At 44.0% G+C, this 11861-nt stretch overlaps 1 pseudogene; it reads right to left on the bottom strand.

Moving 5' to 3' along the window:
- Positions 1–98: 98 nt before the first annotated feature.
- LOC109757158 (putative aldehyde oxidase-like protein) lies at positions 99–7893 on the bottom strand (annotated as a pseudogene).
- Positions 7894–11861: the final 3968 nt, after the last annotated feature.

Raw genomic sequence — 11861 nt, 5'->3', positions numbered from 1 at the left:
AGTGTGTGCTCACATCCACCCCCCACAATCTGGACCATCCATCCTGGAACTGACGGCTCATATAGATTTTTTCTATTTTTCTACCGGTGGCTGTTTTTCTATTGTAGTAGCTCCCGCTTATCCACGATGTCCAAACCACACATTTCCTTCACATGGGTCATCGGCGCAGGGACGTCGAGCTAGAAGATGAGCTCTGAGCTTCCAAACTCCTTCCTCGCCGCTCGGATGGCCTCTCTCACCGCGCAATGGACCGATGCTGCGAGAACCAGGGCAGGTTCCCCAGAGGCTGGCAGAGGCAGACTAGTTAAATCACTTTAACCAATGATAATTTCAACCGGCAAAATAGTAAAACTATATTCATGTTGCTTCAGTTCAGGGGAAAGCACAATCCTACTACATACCTTTTGACGAAAGAACACGGTTCTTATGGTACCCACTGTTGAGCACCTCAGCGTTGAACTGCTTCGGGATGGTGTCCACGCTCGGGATCTTGTAGACCCATGTGCTGTCGCTCACAACCAGTCCATCGGCATTTGTTTCGTGTTCTTCGTTTATGAAGAAACCAATTCCTTGTATGAAGGAGCCTTCAATCTGTAAGGTGGACGGTAGAGAGATCAGATATGAATATGTGATGCCATCATGTACTATAATGAAGTAAAACCCTGATCAGGGCTGCAATCTAATGTACTCGCTGTTTCGAAGTAAGGCATTATCAAATAATATCCATGTTCACTACAAAATGATAAAAGAAGAGCATAGCGCTGTGGAAAATATCTCAAACCTGGCCCAAGTCCACTGCAGGGTTCAAACTCTTTCCACAGTCATACACAAGGTCGCTCCGTAGTAAAGTAATAGCTCCTGTAAGAAGATCAATCTCTACCTGATTTTTTAGTAAAAAGTGAAAAGGAAGTTAGAAAAGTATCACAATATCCCATCCAGTAACTATTGAACTATACTAGTGTGATTGACATTTAGCAGAATATTTCTGTACCTCACTTATAGCAGCTCCATAGTTCAGATAGGTGCTGGATTCTAGGCCAGGTACCCAGTATGCACTTGAGGACAAATTAACATTATCCTTAATGGCCTATTTGGGAAAGTGTTAGCAAGTATAAAGATAACAATTTCCACACACAAACATTTTACACTTATGTAGCATAAAAACCCTGAGGAAAATAAAGAAAATAACCTGAGCAATCAAAGCATCCCATGAAACAGCACCGCCGGATTGCTGCTTGAGCTTCTCCATGACTGGCTTTAATCTGTCAACCAGCATGTTGCAGGCCTCAAGGGTTGCTGCACAGCTAGATTCAGACGAAGTGCTGCCGGCGGTGAGCCCACATTGGATCAAGTTCAGCGTATCAGCCTGAAGAACACGCACTCTATCAAGAAGGGATTCACATCCATCAGGCCACAGCTGTCCCAAAGCGAAAGTTGTCATTTGCTGTACTTTGGTCCACAGCCCTTGCCCAATCTCAATGCCTTCAACCTCAACCACAATGGAACCATCGTTGAGCACAGAAACTCTTCCAGGAGCTGGCCTTGGTGCCACCTTGAAGACGAGGGGCACACAAGATTGGTGCAGCTGTTGAACTGCCTGATGGATCCGGCTCGATGCAGGTAGCTCGATGTCATGAGTAACCTATCAAAGATAGAATGCAATGTGTACGCAGAAGCTTCGCCTGTGCTTTCTGGATAGAACAGCACAAGACTGTCATAGGTGTGGAAATTCTTCTTCCTGACACTATTAGCATCGAGTGACAACACCGAAGCGATATGCTCAATGATAGCTTCAGCGATAAAAGATCCTTGAGCGCCTCCAGGAGCACGCATTACTGACTTGGATGTGTTGTTTGTTTTGCAGAGCTTGATGTCGAACGAGAGAGCACCCAGTTGTATTTCTCCAGACCTGAAATGATGGTGTCTGGCATTATGGGGCTAGCATCTGGAGAAATTCCAGCGTCGATTAGTATGTCCAGATGCAAGGTTGTGATTCTCCCATCAGACCTGAAACCAACAGAGTAATATGCTTTTATGGGGTGACGACCCCCGATCATGATCATGTCAGTACTGCGGTTGAGATACATCCGCAGAATGCACAGAGTGCAGCTGCCGTGGCTACCTACAAAAACATAAATTGTCGGATCACTGAGCACAACACAGCTGAAATGGTTAATGTCTTTTGCTTTCTTCGAAGTTGAATGAATGGTAAAATGGCCAAACTTATGTTAAAACCTATCACTAGAACCCTAATCCACCATAAAAAAAGGAATGTTAGTTGTAAAAATAGATTTTTTTTGCGAATATGTTGTAAAAATAGATGACGCGTCGTGAACTCATCTGATGTGAAACGTAACTTATACACTCATGTTCGTTGAAGGTATATACTAGAAGTAAAAAATGCAATTATTCATATAAAGATACTACCTCCATCCGGAATTAGTTGATGCTCAAATGGATGTTCCGGACGGAGGGAGTACTTGTTAGATTTTTTTCAGTTGTGTCACATGGGCTATGAATTTGTTTTGCCGCTTTGTCGGACTATTGTTTAAACTTGTTAGATTCCTACTTACATTGCATGACCTGAATGCCTTCCCTCCAAAGCCTCCTCCAACCCTTCTTGTAATGACACGTACGCTGCTGAACGGAATGCCGAGGCACTTGGCTATCACACTCTGTGCAACCTCAGGGTATTGTGATGAAATGTATATGACCATGGTGTTATCTTCATCTGGAATTGCTAGAGTCGTTTGTGTTTCCATGTAGAAGTAGTATTGAGAGGCAAGTTTCACCTGTGATCATTGAAGGTATACATATAACTTTGACAAAGTTGCATCACAACAATACGAACTTTCATACAACTACTATGTTACCGTGCAGATTAAATTTTAACTATAAAAAAGAAGAAGAATCAGATTAACTACAAGCACCATACCAGAAATGATAGTGACTGTAAAGTTATATATGTAATGAAAAGTGGCATCCACTAGTAATGCGTACGGTTCAGTTGAAAATAGATACTATCAAAAAATGAAATTTAGAAGTTTGTATTGCTATGTATAAAAAGTTCCATTAAATTTTCAGTAATGCATGTTAAGTATAAGAAGTTCCATTAAAGTTTTGAGTAATGCAAGTGAGATGTTAGAATGGAAAAGCTCTCATAGTATTTTGAATTAACATACTTCTGTTGAGAGGATCTTGTGGTCAGCTTCTGCCATGCCGTTGCAAAAGTCACCAACTTGTTTTGGATACATCTCAGGAGGAACTTCGAAATAGCTGTTGTTTTGTACTGCTTGTTCTACAGTTAAGATTGGTGGCTTCAAATCCTTTGTGTCATATTCAACAACAACCTGTTTTCCTGCCAAGTTGGCGTATCTCTGAGTTTCTGCAATCTGAAGTAAAGTCTCACATTTTAGGACATCAGTACTGAAGAAATACAGAATATGTATTTTCATTCTTAAAGGAAAAGGTAGCTAATGCTCACTTGTAGTTAGGGGCAAATGTGCACATAAATAATTAGTTTAATTTAACAAGATCACCTTCGGTGTTTAATTAGGGGTAACTGTGACAGCAATACAATATATTTTTGGCATATCCACTTGCATTGAGTTTCAATAAGCAATCTTGTTACGAAACAAACAGAGATATAGGTGCTCCTACTACAGAAAATTTCTGTAGGCGTTTAATTAACTCAATCTAATAGGTTGTTCCTTAGGGCATTTTACAAGCAAATTTCTGGATATAAATAATATATATATATATATATAATTTTTGGAAAAACAAAATTTTGAAACTAGGGTTTCATTATTTTAATTTTTACGGATTTTCCCCTCATCAAAATTTGCTTATTCCATAACATTCACAAACGTTTTTCTCAAGGAGAAATAATGAAGAAAAACCCATTTATGAATTTCCTTTATTATACAAGAATTTATTGTTGAGTGAACATTAAAATATGAAAAGATAAGTACCACGACGCCAAGAGCTTGTCCAGCGTACTCAGCAACTGGAGCACCAAAAAGTGGTTCGTCCCCAAACATCAAGCTTGATCCAATATTTTGCCCTCCACATGGAATATCCTTTGCAGAAACAACCGTGAGGATCTTCTCTGATGTCAAAGAAGGCTTGAACTTGATATTCTTGACATATGCAAGAGGTTGCGTGCTGTAAATAAACTCTCCGTAAAGGCAATTTTTTGGAGCAGGAATATCATCTACATATACCGCCTCCCCTGCAGTACAGAAAATAAATGATATAAATCTGTAGCCTCATACCAGAAGGATAATCTGGAGAGGAAGAGAACTTCTAGATCCCATTAAGAGTTCTGATGATGTGAGATAACCCATAGATTAAAATAGCCCGCAAAATAGCCGCGATAGCTGCGCTATAGCAGCCCGGGAGCCTCGCCGCTACGCTATGGCTGCTGCCGCGAAATCCTCCACATATCCCTATAAATGGCTCAACAATCAACAAATCCCTCCAGAATCATCTCCCCCATCAGAAAAATTTCCGCTATTTGCCGCGATTACCTGCTACGGCGGCCGCTATAGCTGCTGGGAGAGGCCGCCGCGAAATCGTTTCTCCCGCGATTTTAATCTATGAGATAACCACATACCAGAAGCCTGAAGCTCAACTGCATACTTTTTAATCGGCTCACCAACTGGTTTATATTCCTCACTGGAAACTGTTTCTCGACGTGAAGACAGTGGAAGGTTACACATATCATCTGTATCTAAAGAACCAGCAGAACTTATGTTCAGAGTTTTTCCAGGCCATTTGATTCCTTTTCCAAATGGAGACAGGTAACTGAAGAGAAAACCAACAGCCACACTGACTCTGTATTCAGGATGTGATGTTCCTTCCATTGGTACAATTGTTTCTCTAAGTTGCTGAACTGCTTCAAGCACAACAGATGGAGTGAGCACTTTTCCGTTCAGGTGTTGTTCGACTTTTGTTGCTCTAATAGCATGGTCTGTCCCATAGGCACCAAAGGCTATGTGTAGGTTACTCAAACACAAGATCACCAGATGGTTCATTCAGGGAGACATGACCCAGCATAGCAGAGTTAATATATGAAACAACATTGCCAAGAGGGCGCGGGGCTGCTCCAATTTCAATACCACTGTCTTTCTTCCAAATAGCTGAAAGCTCTGGAATGTCACCGATGTCAATATACTTGTTATATAGATCCTGATCCTTTGTATCCCTTTACACCAGAACTTGTGTTCCCGACAACCACTTTAACTGTGCAGTCGCTAAAAATGCCAGAGTTCAGCAAGTCATAATACTGCCCGATGCTTTTAGGATGATACCAACCCACCCCGGAGACCGTGACATCCGAAACATCAGTTAGATGAATGAGCGAAGCTTTTATCTCGGATTTCAGGAAGTCCGGGAAAGTGCAGACTCCACCACCAAGAGTGTAAGCTGGCAACTTGCAAACGTCGGCATCCTTATCACCTTTCTTCCAGAATATATTGAGGCCCAAATCCTCCAGGTCAACATCTGAAGCAAAACTTTTGCACGCATCGACGAGAATATATTGAGGCCCAAATCCTCCAGGTCAACATCTGAAGCAAAACTTTTGCATGCATCGACGATCGGTCGGTAACCAGTACATCTACACATGTTGCCTGAGAAAGCCCTTTCTGCTTCAGATACCGTCAACTTTGAGAACCCCTTTCGTGGTTCAGGCTTCTTGGATTTGTCAGCATTGGCAAGAGTAGTGAAAATAGACATGCACATGCCAGGAGTGCAGAAGCCACACTGGGAAGCATGTGTTGGGAAACGCAGTAATTTCAAAAAACTTCCTACGCACACGCAAGATCATGGAGATGCATAGCAACGAGAGGGGAGAGTAGTCCACGTACCCTCGTAGACCGTAAGCGTAAGCGTTATGACAACACGGTTGATGTAGTCGTACGTCTTCACGATCCGACCGATCGTAGTACCGAAAGTACGGCACCTCCGCGATCTGCACACGTTCGGCTCGGTGACGTCCCACGAACTCTCGATCCAGCTGAGTGTCGAGGGAGAGTTTTGTCAACATGACGGCGTGATGACGGTGATGATGAAGCTACCGGCGCAGGGCTTCGCCTAAGCACTGCAACAATATGACAGAGGTGAATTATGATGGAGGGAGGCACCACACACGGCTAAGAGATCAAGGATCAACTTGTGTGTCTATGGGGTGCCCCCTCCCCCGTATATAAAGGAGTGGAGGAGGGGGAGGGCCGGCCATCTACTATGGCGCGCCCTGGGGAGTCCTTCTCCTACCGGGAGTAGGATTCCCCCCTTTCCAAGTAGTAGGAGTAGGAGAGAAGGAAGGGGAGGAGAGAGGGAAGGAAGGGGGGGGGGGGCGGCCCCCACCCAATTCAGATTCGGCTAGGGGGCGCGCCCTTCACCTTTTCCCTTCCTCTCCTCTATTCCACTAAGGCCCAATAAGGCCCATATATTCCACGGGGGATTCCGGTAACCTCCTGGTACTCCGGTAAATGCCCGAACTCATCCGGAACCATTCCGATGTTCAAACATAACCATCCATATATCGATCTTTATGACTCGACCATTTCGGGACTCCTCGTCATGTCCGTGATCAAATCCTGGACTCCAAACAACCTTCGGTACATCAAAACACATAAACCCATAATACCGATCGTCACCGAACGTTAAGCCACTAGTAGAAAACGGGGCAAAGGTCACATGGCAGTTTTCAAATTAGCCCCGGTTCAGTCACGTACCGGGACTAATGTGAGCATTGGTCCCGGTTCGTGAGCCCAGGGGGCCGGCCGGGGCCTCGTGGGCATTGGTCCCGGTTCGTATGGACCCTTTGGTCCCGGTTGGTGGTACAAACCGGGACCAATGGGCCACGCTCCTGGCCCACCACCCTTTAGTCCCGGTTCATACCACAAACCGGGACTAAAGGGCTGGTCTTAGTCCCGGTTCATACCACAAACCGGGACTAAAGGGCTGGTCCTAGTTGCGGCCAGTGTTTAGTCCCACCTCGCCAAACGAAGGGCGCTCACACCAGTTTATAAGCCCGTCCCTCTCTGCCTTTTAAAGTGAAAATAGATGCCCTTATACAGGAAATTTGACCTAAATTCACAGTAAATTTCATAGAAATTTATTATGAATCTAGGTTGAATTTTCTCTATAAGCGCATCTATTTTTATTTTTTATATTTATAAAATAAATAAACCTTAATAAAATAAATAAAACTAAATAAACCTTAATAAAATAAAATAAAATAAACTATAGTAACTACAATAAATAAACCTTAATTAATTAAGTAAAAATAGCAGCAAGTAAAATAAATAAAAATAGCAGCAGGGAAAATAACAAATGAAGTCAGACCGGATTGAAAAATGATGATGTGGCTTTGAATGGTGCATTTTGAACACACAAAAAGTCAGGAGTTCAAATAAGGTTTAAAAAATGAAATCCCTTTGTAACAGACGAGTTTCCGGATGAAATCCTGATACTTTGAAAGAGATTGTCCGTTTTGTACACGAAGTGCATCCAGTTTTTGCCGTAACCCTCTCAACTTTCTTGCACATGCTATGTGGATGAAATGATGATATCATGCCAACTTTCAACCTTTACAGAGTTCATTTGAAATGCTTTTCAATTTTAGGGTCTTATAGCTCAAAATAATTAGTAAATGCATGAAAAATAACAAATGAAGTCAGAAAGGATTGAAAAATGATGATGTGGCTTTGAATGGTGCATTTTGAAGACACAAAAAGTCAGGAGTTCAAATAAGGTTTAAAAAATGAAATCCCTTTGTAACAGACGAGTTTCCGGATGAAATCCTGATACTTTAAAAGAGATTGTCCGTTTTGTACACGAAGTGCATCCAACTTTTGCCGTAACCCTCTCAACTTTCTTGCACATGCTATGTGGATGAAATGATGATATCATGCCAACTTTCAACCTTTTCAGAGTTCATTTGAAATGCTTTTCAATTTTAGGGTCTTATAGCTCAAAATAATTAGTAAATGCATGAAAAATAAGAAATGAAGTCAGACCGGAGTGAAAATGATGATGTGGCTTTGAATGGTGCATTTTGAACACACAAAAAGTCAGGAGTTCAAATAAGGTTTAAAAAATGAAATCCCTTTGTAACACACGAGTTACCGGATGAAATCCTGATACTTTGAAAGAGATTGTCCGTTTTGTACACGAAGTGCATCCAGTTTTTGCCGTAACCCTCTCAACTTTCTTGCACATGCTATGTGGATGAAATGATGATATCATGCCAACTTTCAACCTTTTCAGAGTTCATTTGAAATGCTTTTCAATTTTAGGGTCTTATAGCTCAAAATAATTAGTAAATGCATGAGAAATAACAAATGAAGTCACAAAGGATTGAAAAATGATGATGTGGCTTTGAATGGTGCATTTTGAACACACAAAAAGTCAGGAGTTCAAATAAGGTTTAAAAAATAAAATCCCTTCGTAACAGACGAGTTTCCGGATGAAATCCTGATACTTTGAAAGAGATTGTCCGTTTTGTACACGAAGTGCATCCAGTTTTTGCCGTAACCCTCTCAACTTTCTTGCACATGCTATGTGGATGAAATGATGATATCATGCCAACTTTCAACCTTTTCAGAGTTCATTTGAAATGCTTTTCAATTTTAGGGTCTTATAGCTCAAAATAATTAGTAAATGCATGAGAAATAACAAATGAAGTCAGAAAGGATTGAAAAATGATGATGTGGCTTTGAATGGTGCATTTTGAACACACAAAAAGTCAGGAGTTCAAATAAGGTTTAAAAAATGAAATCCCTTTGTAACAGACGAGTTTCCGGATGAAATCCTGATACTTTGAAAGAGATTGTCCGTTTTGTACACGAAGTGCATCCAGTTTTTTTGTTTTTCTTTTCTGTTTAGATAAGGTTTTTTAGTTTAAGTTTTTTCAGTTTAGAATTAATTAGTTTAGGTTATTTAGTTTAATTAGTTTAGGTTTAATTAGTTTAAATAGTTTAGTTTTAATTAGTTTAGGTTTAGGTTAAGTAGAAGGGGGAAGAAGAAGAAGAAGAAGAAGAAGAAGAGGAGGAGGAGGAGGAGGAGGAGAAAGAAGAAGAAGAAGAAGAAGAAGAAGAAGAAGAAGAAGAAGAAGAAGAAGAAGAAGAAGAAGAAGAAGAAGAAGAAGAAGAAGAAGAAGAAGAGGAGGAGGAGGAGGAGGAGGAGGAGGAGGAGGAGGAGAAAGAAGAAGAAGAAGAAGAAGAAGAAGAGGAGGAGGAGGAGGAGGAGGAGGAGAAAGAAGAAGAAGAAGAAGAAGAAGAGGAGGAGGAGGAGGAGGAGGAGGAGGAGGAGGAGAAAGAAGAAGAAGAAGAAGACGGGGGATGAGAAGAAGTAGAAGAATGAGAAGAAGTAGAAGTAGTAGAAGAATGAGAAGACCCCTGACCCCCCAACCCCGACACCACACCCCGACACCCGACCCCGACTCCACCCCGACACCCGACCCCGACTCCACCCCGACACCCGACCCCCTAACCCCCTGACCCCGACACGACACCCCGACCCCCCGACCCCCTAACCCCCTGACCCCGACACGACACCCCGACCCCCCGACCCCGAAACAGCACCTCGACCCCGACACGGCACCCCGACACCGACACGGCACCCCGACATCGACACGACACCCCGACCCCCGACACGACACCCCCGACACCCCGACACCGAGACCCCGACCCCGACACCCCGACCCCGAGCCTGACCCGACACCCCGACCCCGACACCGACACGGCACCCCGACCCCGACCCGGCAGCCCGACCCGACACCCCGACCCCGACCCCCGACACGACACCCCCGACACCCCGACACCCCGACACCGAGACCCCGACCCCGACCCCGACCCCGACCCCGACCCCGACCCCGACACCCCAACCCCGAGCCTGACCCGACACCCCGACCCCGACACCGACACGGCACCCCGACCCCGACCCGGCACCCCGACCCGACACCCCGACCCCGAGACCCCGACCCCGACACGGCACCCCGAGACCGACACGACACCCCGACCCCCGACACCTCCTGAAAAGGTGTTCTTTGGCCTTCCAGAAGCCGACGGGGTCATATATTTGTGAATTATTAGTTAGGTCATATATCTTTCGATTTTGTTATGAAAAACATCATATATAATTGTGTTGATCGGGTAGTTTTAAATGTGCAGTTGTTTCATCGCTGCGAGGTTTGGTGTTCGACGACCTCGCCATGCGTTTGACGAGCTCTGCCCCTTCGTTCGTGGGTGAGCACAAATGACATGTCCTCCTCCCCCATTAATTATTTGATCTATTCCGATGAAACTTGATAGCTAGATATATATGTGTCTTGAATCATCAGTATGCGTAACCAATATGTGTCTCCCGTTCGAAAGCGTCATAGTTATAAATATGCATGCATTTGCATATTTATAACCTTGATTCTTTCGAATTGTCCAACGCTATCCATGGACAGCCCGAGTATGTTTAGATTGGGTTCGTTTTCCCATATGCTTTGCTTCGGATCCGACGCATAAATTTCGTCAGTGCCTCCCCTGTTGTTCTTCGGGTACACATCCTCTCTGTTTATTGCAGAGACGTGTATCAGGAGAACGGCAGGGAGGTGCTGCCGAAATTTTGCGTAGGATCCGGGGCATAGCATGGGAAAATGAACCCAATCTAAACATACTCGGGTGGGATTAGGACCTATCATTACCTATTAGAGTGTAGGTTGCATGGACGTAATAAAATTGACAAAGTAGATCAACTGATGAATACATACATGGTGAATTATATATATATATATATTTGTTGTGTGTCTAGTAGCTCTGAAAGTCAAGATGAGTGATCGTGCGTGGATGTACACCGGTCACACTGGTCAGAACAAATGGAGCACTGAATGGTTCACAAAAACCAAGGGGTTTGTGCGAGCCGCATTTGCAAATGGCCAGAGGAAAACCTGGTGCCCCTGTTTACGGTGCGGCAATTGGGAAAAGAGGACAGAGGCTGAAATGGGCAAACACCTGCAGAAGAGTGGTTTTACGCCCGATTATACGGTGTGGACATTTCATGGTGAGTCTGCCCAACGTGACCGAGCTGAGGTGGATCGTCGTCGCACCGACGAGCATGGTACCGGGATGGAAAACATGGTGCAAGACTTTGATGATGCTCGGGATTCGGACGAGGAGATGGAGGAATCTGCAAAGGCCTTCAATGAAATGTTGGAGTCTTCAAAACATCCGCTCCATGAGCACACTGAGCTTTGTCAGTTGGATGCCATCTCACAAGTAATGGCTCTGAAGGCTCAGTTCAACTTGGGCAGAGAATGCTACGATGCAATGATGACAGTATTTGGACGCTTTCTACCCAAAGGCCATGTAATGCCTGCAAACCTGTACCAGTCGGACAAAATCCTCCGTGCACTGAAGATGCCCTATGATAAGATACATGCCTGTGAGAAAGGATGTGTCTTGTTTAGGCTTGACTATGCGGACTTGAACTATTGTCCCATTTGCAAGTCTTCCAGGTATGTTGTGGTAGACAACGGTATGGGTGAGAAGACACAGACCAAAATCCCCGTTAGTGTTCTTCGGTATATGCCAATCGTACCAAGACTTCAACGTCTTTTCATGGCCGAAGAGACGGCCAGACAGATGACATGGCACAAAACGGGCAAAAGAACCGAACTAGATGCAGATGGGAATCTGATGATTGTACACACATCGGATGGTGTTGCGTGGAAAAAGTTTGATGAATTACATGGTGACAAAGCGGCAGATCCGAGGCATCCTCGAGTCGGCATCAGCACGGATGGGTTCAGTGTGTATGGTATGACGGCAGCCCAATACAGTTGTTGGCCCGTATTTGTCTTT

Source organism: Aegilops tauschii, chromosome 7 (assembly GCF_002575655.3).
Source record: "Aegilops tauschii subsp. strangulata cultivar AL8/78 chromosome 7, Aet v6.0, whole genome shotgun sequence".
In the NCBI taxonomy this organism is placed as follows: Eukaryota; Viridiplantae; Streptophyta; class Magnoliopsida; order Poales; family Poaceae; genus Aegilops; species Aegilops tauschii.
Note: the sequence above shows the minus strand (reverse complement) of the source record. Positions and strands in the feature narration are given on the sequence as shown.